Below are 10,953 nucleotides of genomic sequence, written 5' to 3' on the forward strand. Positions count from 1 at the left end.
CGGCCAGATCTGTGCCAAGGCACAGATCTGAGTGCCTATAAATAGGACTTGAGGGCTCATTTGTGAAGGTTGGAATTTTTGGAGGCGAAGCTCTGCTGGATTGAAGGCTCAAAACTTAAAAAGATTGAAGCTTTGGAACTTTGAAGACTTGGACATATCAGATCTGGTTCTTGGCGATCATCCACGCCAAATAAGGCAGGAGTTCGGGAGAGATCAGATCTGAGATCTACACGGTTATCCTCCGGATCAAAACTTGGTTTTTGATCCTGAGAAGAGTCTCGATTTCGCTTGGTCGATTTCGATTACTAGGGCGATTATTTCCTTGGTGAATTAATCCCCCCCCCCGGCTATTATTTCCTTCGCGAAATAATACCCGTCATATCGTGTAGATCCGACCGGATCTAGATCGCAAAGAACCCACAAAGCGAGGGACCACAAAACAGGAGCTCGCGATTCGTTCAAGGAAAGTTGTAATTTTTATTTCTTTTTTGATCTCGTTGTAACCGGATCTTATAAAAAGACCGGATCTTTTGTAATCGATAAACAATTACTCGAGAGAACAATGAATTCAATGAAGAAGACAATTTTTCCCGCGAACATCGTCCCCGAGATCAAATACAATGTTATGCAAGAGACCACACCAAGGGGGCTGTGGGAAAGGCTCGAGGGGATTTATGCGTTGAAATCGATGACCAACCGATTGTGTTTGATGATGGAGCTTTATTCTTTGAAGATGGAAGAATGTACTGTAATTCAACACCACATCAATACCTTTAATTAGCTAGTTTACCAACTTATGAATATTGATGAGAAGATTAAAGAAGAAGAGCAGGCGCTACTCCTATTGTCTTCTTTGCTGAAGTCGTACAAGCCATTAGTTTAGATGATAATTATAGGGAAGCAGACTTTGAAGTTCGACGATATGACATCACTCCTACGTGAGAATGAAAGAATGATGGGAAAGGAGAGCACATCTAATGGTGGTGAGAGTGCACTAGATTTTGAAGGTTCTAAATCTGTTCGCTGTGAAAATTGCCTTCATTGAATTCATTGTTATCTCAAGTAATTGCTTTTTTTGGTTACAAAAGATCCGGTCTTTTTTAGATCCGGTTACAACGAAATCAAAGAAAAAGAAAAAGATTACAACTTTCCTTCCGAACGAATCACGAGCTCCTGTTTTGCGGTTGCTCGCTTGTGTGGGTTCTTTGCCAACGCCGGGGTTAATCCGTGGACCACCGCGCGATCTAGATCCGGTCGGATCTACACGATTTGACGGGTATTATTTCGCGAAGGAAATAATAGCCGGGGGCATTAATTCACCAAGGAAATAATCGCCCTTAGTTCTCGGGATCAAAGGCCAAGCTTTGATCCGGAGTATGATCTCGTGTAGATCTCAGATCTGATCTTTCTCTCTCTCGAACTCCTGCCTTTTGTGACGTGGATGCTTGCCGAGAACTAGATCTGAATGTTCAATTCCTCAAGTCTTCAAAACTCCAAGTTCAATTCTCAATTCGGTAGAGTTTCGGCTCTCAAAGTTCCAACCTCCGAAAAATGAACCAAGGGGGCCTATTTATAGGCTCTCTGAACTGTGCCCGCGCACAGATCTGGGCCAGCACACCGAGCCACCCTGAGGTGGCTCGGCACCGAGCACCTAGAGCTGGCTTCGGTTCGCCCACGAAGCCCCCCCTTAGCGTTGGTTTTCCGTGTTTTTCGTTCGGTTCAGTCCGTGATCCAGTTCTGTGGGGTTATTTATCCCGACTTGAATCGTTGACCTGATTGGCGTAAATCTTATTCCTGATTTTGGTAGTAAATCCACTTCTGAGTTCGAATCCGAAATGATCTTGATTCGATCGTGATTCGTCCGAGTCTGCCCTTTGCTTGGATGACTCGTTGACTCACCGAACCGTTAGCTTGATTCTGCGCGCGAGTGGATCTATTCCGTTGCTTGCGTACGATTTGTTAACCTCGTCGCCTCGTTGGTTCGTCGGTTTGTGCTGAGCTGTGCTAAGGGATCTATAAGCAATTTCATACGCCTACAGATACCCCCTCCAAAGTATTTCAGTCTCGTTCTTTTATAGAAGAGTCTGGAATACTTTGGATATGATTGTCCCATCCTTCGGGATATTTGGAGTGGCTTCTATTCTTGATTCCTTCAGTCCTTTAGGCTATTCGTTGCTTTGTCGAATGTCTGTAAGGTCTTCGGTGCTGCATTTATTGTTTGACCGTTGTCGGAATTTCGAATTTGAAGTCGATTCCTGACTTTATGATCTATAGCTCATGTTTGTTGGTTCAACATAGAACTGACTCTCGAATGTTGACGTTGAGTCTTTGTTTGCGACGCGTTGTCCGGCGTAGTGTTGTTGAGTTATCCTTAAGAATATTTATGAAAACATTCTCCAGGAACTTCTCAACCGAAAATAGGGAACAGTTTATACTCATATACCTTATTGGAGTATTAAGAAGCAGTTTATACTCATATACTTTTCGGAGTGTTTAAGAAGCAGTTTATACTCGTATACTTTTCGGAGTGTTAAGAAGCAGTTTTCTCAGGCCCCTCGAGCACGTGGTCTGAGCCTCTTTTAAGATTTGATTTTTGTCGGATCTTCGAGCTTTCTTTCAGGTATATCCTCCATAATTTTAGCATATTTCATCCTTAATTCAATTTATGAATTTGTGGGATCGCATGCGAGGGTTCGGATTAAGATTTGGCGCCTCGAGCTCACCTTTCAGGGAGGGAGAATTGCAAAAAAGAGGAACTTTTTTCTGGATCTGATCCCTTAATTTATTTTGCAGGTCGCCATGTCTCGTATTGCGAGGGGTCAATCTTCTACCACGTTGGCTGATGGCGCGCCTCCCTCTTATGCCGGTGAGCTATTTTTTTTGGAAATTTACAAATTAGTCCATTTTTTTTGAAAATTTGCAAATTGGTCCTTTTTATCCCCATTGTTCTCCTTGGTGAGGCAATCGGGAAGAGCCTTGATTCTCCTTGGCGAGGATCGACGCTTTAAAGATATGTTTTGCTTGGTCAAAACCATATCTCAATATAAAGAGGGCGTTTTGACGCTGCATTGTGCCTTATAAGGCAGTGATATATTGTCGATATACCCTATCTTATAAGTGCATAATGTGGCCAAATCGTCTCACCCTTTATAAGGCAGTGACTCTATCTTACATATTCGTAGGATGAGTTCAACTTCCTTTTATAATTAAGACTAACAAATGTTTAACTGTTTATTTCCAGTGGGATATCCTTCTGGAGCGTTCTCATCTCATGCAGTATACGGGCGTCGTGGCGAGTATTATTCGACTTCCGACGATTTTTCCCCTATCCCAGTCACTCCTCGGTTTGCTTCGGGCAAGTCGACAGAGGTTGCCCAAGTGGTGAAGGAAGGTGGACATCGAGCTCTTCGCCAGTTGATTACAGATGCGCCTCTTGTGAAGGATACCAGTTCGATTCAGCCTCTCAGGAAGACCAACTTTTTATTTGGCGACTCTGCCAGAGATCCGGATTCAGTGTTTATTGATGCCGAGCAGTGGCTTCAAAAAACTGGCAGTGGTTTCATATATTTGCTGAAGATTCCTCGGCATCGTTCGTTGACTGAGCTCAGGCGTCAGGCTGTGACACGGGAGATGTCGTGGCGCTTGACGGAGGAGCATGAGAGCGTTCACTGCGGATACATCACTCATCAGGCAGCTCCTGGTTCGAGCAGGAGTCATATCACTGGATTGCATCCTGGAGTATTGGGGTTGGATGCACCGCCGCGTAACGAGCTTCTTGCATCTGCTTCTACTTTGAAGAATTGCCTCGCTGTTTTAGGACGGGAGATGCCTGCGACACGCCACAGGTTTTATGGTTGGGTCCATTCTTTGGACAAGCTTTGGTGGACTCGCATGACGAAGTACGTCTTGAGCCGATGGAGCGAGGAGTTGCACGCTTGTGGTCTGTATGCAGCCGTGTTAGCCCTTATGTTTTGATGATATTTTTACAACCACCATTATCGGTACTAATAGCTTATTGAGTGAAAATGTAGTAAATTCATTTATCAAGCTCATTAGTGCCATTAACGGAGGATGGATGGAATATACGCTACAACGAAGATATCCAAAGGAGGAGGAGGGCAAGAGATGAAGCAACGTTATTTCAAGAACGACAAATTCAACTAAAAGCTTCATCCAATTCAAGCTATATCAAAGCTCAAGTATTGCTCTCTATATGAGGATATTAGCTTTCTTTTGTTTCCCTCTCTAGTGCTAGAATGTAGGCAAAGAGTTACTGATTTTACTTGAAGCTATTGGGAATCACACACACGATTTTATACTTAGGTTTTTTAAAGCGTTTTCACAAAAATACATTTTTATAAGTATGAGGACCTATCTGCAAAATTCCTTTTCTAAACAGTTTGTTTTTAGTATTAAAAACATTTTACAAAGTTTCAGATTTTTCAGAGGTCAAATAAATATTTTGCAAATATTTAAAGTTGATTAAAAACCTGTTTTCTGAAGAATGTCAGAAAGCGGTCGACCGGTCCGGTCGACCGCTCTCATGGCCATTCCTTACTATTTTCCAGAGAGGTCATCGGTCGACCGGTACGGTCGACCGAAAAATAGGAAGATTGGGTTTTTGTTTTTAATTGGTTTAAACTCTTTTATAAAAACCCCCCAGGCTGTTTCTTCTTTCTAAGCCCTAACGTTTGCAAAAACCAGAGAGAGCTTTCTGTTTCCTGAGAAAAATTTTCAAATCCTGTTTTCTCTCTGTTTTATGTGTGATTCACTTCCCAGCTTCAGTAAACCTACTCTTTGCTATAGGGGCTATGTAAAGAGAGGTTCTTGCATCTTTTCTTCTGCTGTGTAAGTGAGATCTTGTGTAAGATCTACTGTGAGGGTGTGATCTGTTGAGATCAAACTGTGTAGTGAGAGAGATCTGTGGAGATCGCTGTGTAGACGAAGTTCCGGCTTCCAAACCGGGTGTGTAGTGGATTTCTCCTCGAGAGTGGGGAGCGGGGACGTAGGCCAGAGGGCCGAACCTCGTTAACACATCGCGCGTCAAGGATAACGAACTCCTAACTCTATCTCTCTTTCTTTTATCGCATTACTATTTTGTGGTTTGCTTGTACTGTTTTTTAATTGCATATTAGAGCCTCTTGACCCTAACCCCCCCCCCCCCCTCTATGGTCCAACAATTGGTATCAGAGCTTGGTCTCTATATCAGTTTTTGGTTTAATCACCTTAGAGAAAAGATCCCATGGAGGCCTCTTTGAATATGCATATGTTATAGAGAAAAGATCCCATGGAGGCCTCTTTGAATATGCATATGTTGGAAGGACAATCCACCACTAGACCACCACTCTTCACATGGACAAATTTTGCTTATTGGAAGGCTAGAATGAGAATTTACCTTCGTTGCATTGATCTTGACATCCTAGGGCTCATAGAAAAGAAATATGTAGAGAAGTCCAAAGTTGAGAACATGTCCGATGATGAAAGGCACCTAGCCGATCTCAATGCTAAGGCCATGAACGCCTTAATATGTGGTCTTTCCCCCAATGAATATAATAGGGTTTCCACGTGTGCAACCGCATACGAAATTTGGCAAAAATTATGTGTCACACATGAAGGAACACTCCAAGTTAAGGAATCTAAGATTAGTGGACTCATGCATGATTATGAGCTATTTAAAATGATTCCTAATGAATCCATTGATGCTATGTTTTCCCGTTTTACTAATATCATCAATGAATTACATGGTCTAGATAAGCAATTATCCATTCAAGAGATGAACTACAAGATACTTCGCTCATTGACTCCGGCATGGGAGCCCAAGGCTACGGCCATTGAGGAAGCTCATGACCTCACTACCTTAGCTCTTGATGGCCTTATCGAAAAGCTCAAAGTGCATGAGAAGAAGCTCAAGGGGAAGGAGAAGGAGGAAGTGCCATCACGAGAAGTTGAGGAGCCGTCACCAAAGTTGAAGACCATAGCTCTCAAAGGAGCTAGTGACAACTCATCTTCGTCGTCGGAGAGTGAAGTCGATTTTTCTAGAGAAGTGGCTCATCTCTCTAGAAGAATCTCTAGACTTATAAAAATGAACAAAAAATTTAACCCTCGATCTAACAACAAGTTTTCCTCTCGTGTAGGAAAATGTTTTGAGTGCAATGAACCGGGTCACATCGCTAAGGATTGCCCCAAGCTCAAAGAAAAGTACATGAAGTATAAGAAGAAGAAGGCTATGTATGCCGGATGGGATGAATCCGAACCAAGTGACTCGGATAGTGATGAAGAAGGAGCCAAACTTGCTCTTCATGACCCAAATGTTTGTTTCATGGCAAATGAACATGAGGTAATATCCGAGGCCGAAAGTGAATCTTTCTATATGCAATGTGACATAGCTATGGCTTTAGAAGAGTTGAACTTTGAATTTAAAAGAATGTCTAAAGAATACTCTTCTTTCAAAAAATTGCATGCCTCTTGTGATATTAAGCTAGAACAACTAACAACCTCTCTTGCTCTAAAAGATGAATTGCTTGGAGATCTCGATTTTGAGAACAAGCAATTAAGATCAAAGATTGAAAGACTAGAAATTGAGGGTTGTAGGACTAGACCCACTCATGCTTATGCCAACTACAATCACCATGGTAGAAATAGGTTTCATGGTTCTAACATTCGTACATACAAAAGAAATTTTGTATGCACCTATTGTATGAGACATGGACACATTTCTACTCATTGTAGAATTAAAGACAATGAAGATTTTTATGGTTTGATATGGGTACCCAAAGGTACCAAAACTACTAACCACCAAGGACCCAAGACATGGGTACCTAAAGCTACTACACCTTCATCTTCTTCTTTTGTAGGGAACGTCACGGCAACGACGTAAGGAGATGTGGTACCTTGATAGTGGTTGCTCACATCATATGACGGGCAACAAAGAGTTATTTGCAACCCTATCAAGGATTGAAGGAGGCAATGTCTCCTTCGGTGGTGGTGAGAAAGGTAAAATCATTGGTATCGGTTCTATTGGTAAGAAACCCTCACCCATTATTGAAGATGTCTATTTAGTAAGTGGTTTGAATCATAATCTTCTTAGCATTAGCCAATTAAGTGATAAAGGTTTTGATATTTCTTTTAAACCGGATAAATGCATCATTAGTATGGATGGAAAAATTGTTTTTATTGCAAATCGCAAGTCTAATGTTTACATTTTTGAGATGAATGAGTTAGTGAATCAAGATGTGAAGTGTCTTGCGGCAATTGATGAAAATCCTTGGATTTGGCACAAGAGACTTGGACATGCAAATATGGAGTTAATATCAAAATTGTCTAAGAAGAATCTTGTGAAAGGGCTACCTAGCTTGCACTTCATAAAAGATACAATTTGTGAGGATTGTGCCAAAGGTAAACAAACAAAGTCTTCTTTCAAATCCATCCATGAGGTATCGACTTCTAAACCCTTGCAATTACTTCATCTTGATTTATTTGGTCCTATGCGTGTTACCTCTCTTGGAGGCAAACACTATGTTTTTGTGATTATTGATGATTTTTCTCGTTTTACATGGACAATATTTCTTGCAAAGAAAAATGATTGTTTTGAAGAATTTGCTAATCATGTTAAAAGAATTGAAAATGAAAAGGATTTGAAAGTTGTTAAAATAAGAAGTGATCATGGTGGTGAATTTCAAAATGAATTTTTCTATGATTTTTGTGCTCATCATGGTATAACTCATATGTTTTCCGCTCCTAGAACACCACAACAAAATGGTGTTGTTGAACGGAAAAATCGTACCATACAAGAGATGGCACGCACTATGTTAAACTCATTTGATTTACCAAAATACTTTTGGGCGGAAGCTGTCAATACGGCTTGCCATGTTTTAAATCGTGTTTTGATTAGACCAAAGCTTAAGAAAACTCCTTATGAACTTTATTATGGAAAAACTCCTTTCATTGGTTATTTTCGTGTCTTTGGTTGCAAATGCTTTATTTTAAATACAAAAGATCACCATGATAAATTTGATTCCAAAATTGATGTTGGTATTTTCTTGGGTTATGCACCTCGAAGTAAGGCTTATAGGGTCTTCAATAAACGAAGCCTCGTTGTTGAAGAGTCTATAAACGTTACTTTTGATGAGACTAATGTTGGCTCTCAAGTTGTGTTGCCTAGGAAAGATGATGATGATGATATTGAGGGAGGATTGGACTTGTTGCAAATCAATGACACTCCCTCTATAGAAGTTCAAAAGGATGTAGATAGCACCAATGCTCAAGAACAAGTTGAACCACCTAAAGCTTGGAAATTCACATCAAACCATCCAAAGGAACAAATCATTGGGAGCCCTTCAAAAGGAGTTATAACTCGCTCAAAAGCCTTGAGTGAATGTGGTAATGTTGCATTTCTATCTCAACTAGAACCTAAAAAGGTTAATGATGCTTTAAATGATGAGTTTTGGGTTTTGGCTATGCATGAAGAATTAAACAATTTTCAAAGAAATGAAGTTTGGAAGTTAGTTCCTAGACCTAACAATGCTAGTGTTATTGGTACAAAATGGGTTTTTAGAAACAAACTTGATGAACATGGCATTGTAACTAGAAATAAAGCTCGTTTGGTTGCCCAAGGATACAATCAAGAGGAGGGCATAGACTATGATGAAACCTTTGCACCTGTTGCAAGGTTGGAATCTATTAGGATGTTTTTGGCATTTGCTAGCTTTAAAAATTTCAAACTTTTTCAAATGGATGTTAAAAGTGCCTTCTTAAATGGCTTTATAGAAGAGGAAGTGTATGTTGAGCAACCCCCCGGTTTTATAGATCATGCTTTTCCTAATCATGTTTACCGGGTACAAAAAGCTTTATATGGGTTGAAACAAGCTCCTAGGGCTTGGTATGCTCGCCTCTCTAGTTTTCTTATTGAAAATGGTTTTTCAAAAGGAACAATTGATAACACACTTTTTGTGAGAAAAAGGAAAAATGATTTCATTTTAGTTCAAATATATGTGGATGACATCATTTTCGGTGCTACTAATGAATCCTTGTGCAAGGAATTTTCTAAAGTAATGCAGGATCACTTTGAGATGAGTATGATGGGAGAGCTTACATTCTTTCTCGGGCTCCAAGTCAAGCAAACTAAGGATGGGATCTTCATTTCACAAAGCAAGTATGCGAAGGAATTGGTGAAGAAATTCAAGTTGGAGAATTCTAAGCATGCGCCTACTCCCATGAGTACTAGTGTTAAGCTTGATGCGGATGAGAGTGGTGAAGATGTGGACCAAAAACTATACCGAGGTATGATAGGTAGTCTTCTTTATCTCACCGCTAGTAGACCCGACATCATGTTTAGTCTGTGTGCATGTGCACGTTTTTAAGCATCTCCAAAAGCATCTCATTTAATTACGGTTAAAAGAATCATTAAGTATGTTAATGGAACTTTTAACCTTGGCTTATTTTATCCAAGAAGCACCTCTTTTGATTTATATGGTTTTTGTGATGCCGACTTTGCCGGATGTAAGGTAGATCGCAAGAGTACTAGTGGAACATGCCAATTCTTAGGAAATTCCCTTGTTTCTTGGGCTTCCAAGAAACAAAATTGTGTTGCATTGTCCACTACGGAAGCGGAATACATTGCCGCCGGCTTATGTTGTGCTCAAGTTTTATGGATGAAACAAAGTTTAGTTGACTATGATTTGAATTTTCAAAATATTAAAATCTTTTGTGATAACACAAGTGCCATAAATATTTCAAAAAATTCGGTTTTGCATTCTAGAACCAAACATATTGATGTACGCCATCATTTCCTACGCGATCATGTAGAGAAACTAAATGTATCCCTAGTATTTGTTGACACAAAATCTCAACTAGCGGATATATTTACTAAGCCTCTTGGAGAGGATGATTTTTGTCGCATAAGAAATGGTTTGGGCTTATGCACTATGTGAAAGTTCTACATTGCTTGCTTGACTAGTTGTATTTTGCATTTAGTATTTCTCTTTACCCCATTTTTTATGGTGACAAAGGGGGAGAGAAATCTCCTCATTTGTTGCATATATTTAGGGGGAGCTCATAGATAGGGGGAGCACCTATCTATAAGCTATTTTATTTTTGCTCTTATAATGGTTGGTTGTCATCATCAAAAAGGGGGAGATTGTTAGCCCTTATGTTTTGATGATGTTCTTACAACCACCATTATCGGTACTAATGGCTTATTGAGTATAAATGTAGTAAATTCATTTGTCAAGCTCGTTAGTGCCATTAATGGAGGATGGATGGAATATATGCTACAACGAAGATATCCAAAGGAGGAGGAGGCCAAGAGATGAAGCAACGTTATTTCAAGAACGACAAATTCGATCAAAAGCTTCATCCGATTCAAGCTATATCAAAGCTCAAGTATATTGCTCTCTATATGAGGATATTAGCTTTCTTTTGTTTTTCTCTCTAGTGCTAGAATGTAGGCAAAGAGTTACTGAGTTTACTTGAAGCTATTGGGAATCACACACACGTTTTTAGACTTGTGCTTTTAAGCGTTTTTCACAAAATACTATTTTTCACAAGTATGAGTACCTATCTGCAAAATTCTTTTTCCAAGCAGTTTGTTTTTAGTATTAAAAACATTTTACAAAGTTTCAGAATTTTCAGAGGTCAAATGAATATTTTGGAAATATTTCAACTTGGTCAAATAACCTGGTCGACCGAAGCATTTTTTCGGTCGACCGAAATTCCCTTCGGTCAACCGATTGTGTCTTTGGTCAGCCGCGACTTTTTTAAAACGGTCGTTTGCCTCGACTGTTGTGCTTTCACTTAATAGTGTTTGGCACAGTCTGAGGTAACAACCTGAAAAGTAGATTATCTTCCTAAATAGGAAGATTGAGTTTTTGTTTTTAATTGCTTTATACTCTTTTATAAAAACCCCCCAGGCTGTTTCTTCTTTCTAAGCCCTAACGTTTGCAAAAACCAGAGAGA

Source organism: Asparagus officinalis, chromosome 9 (genome assembly GCF_001876935.1).
Source record: "Asparagus officinalis chromosome 9, Aspof.V1, whole genome shotgun sequence".
In the NCBI taxonomy this organism is placed as follows: Eukaryota; Viridiplantae; Streptophyta; class Magnoliopsida; order Asparagales; family Asparagaceae; genus Asparagus; species Asparagus officinalis.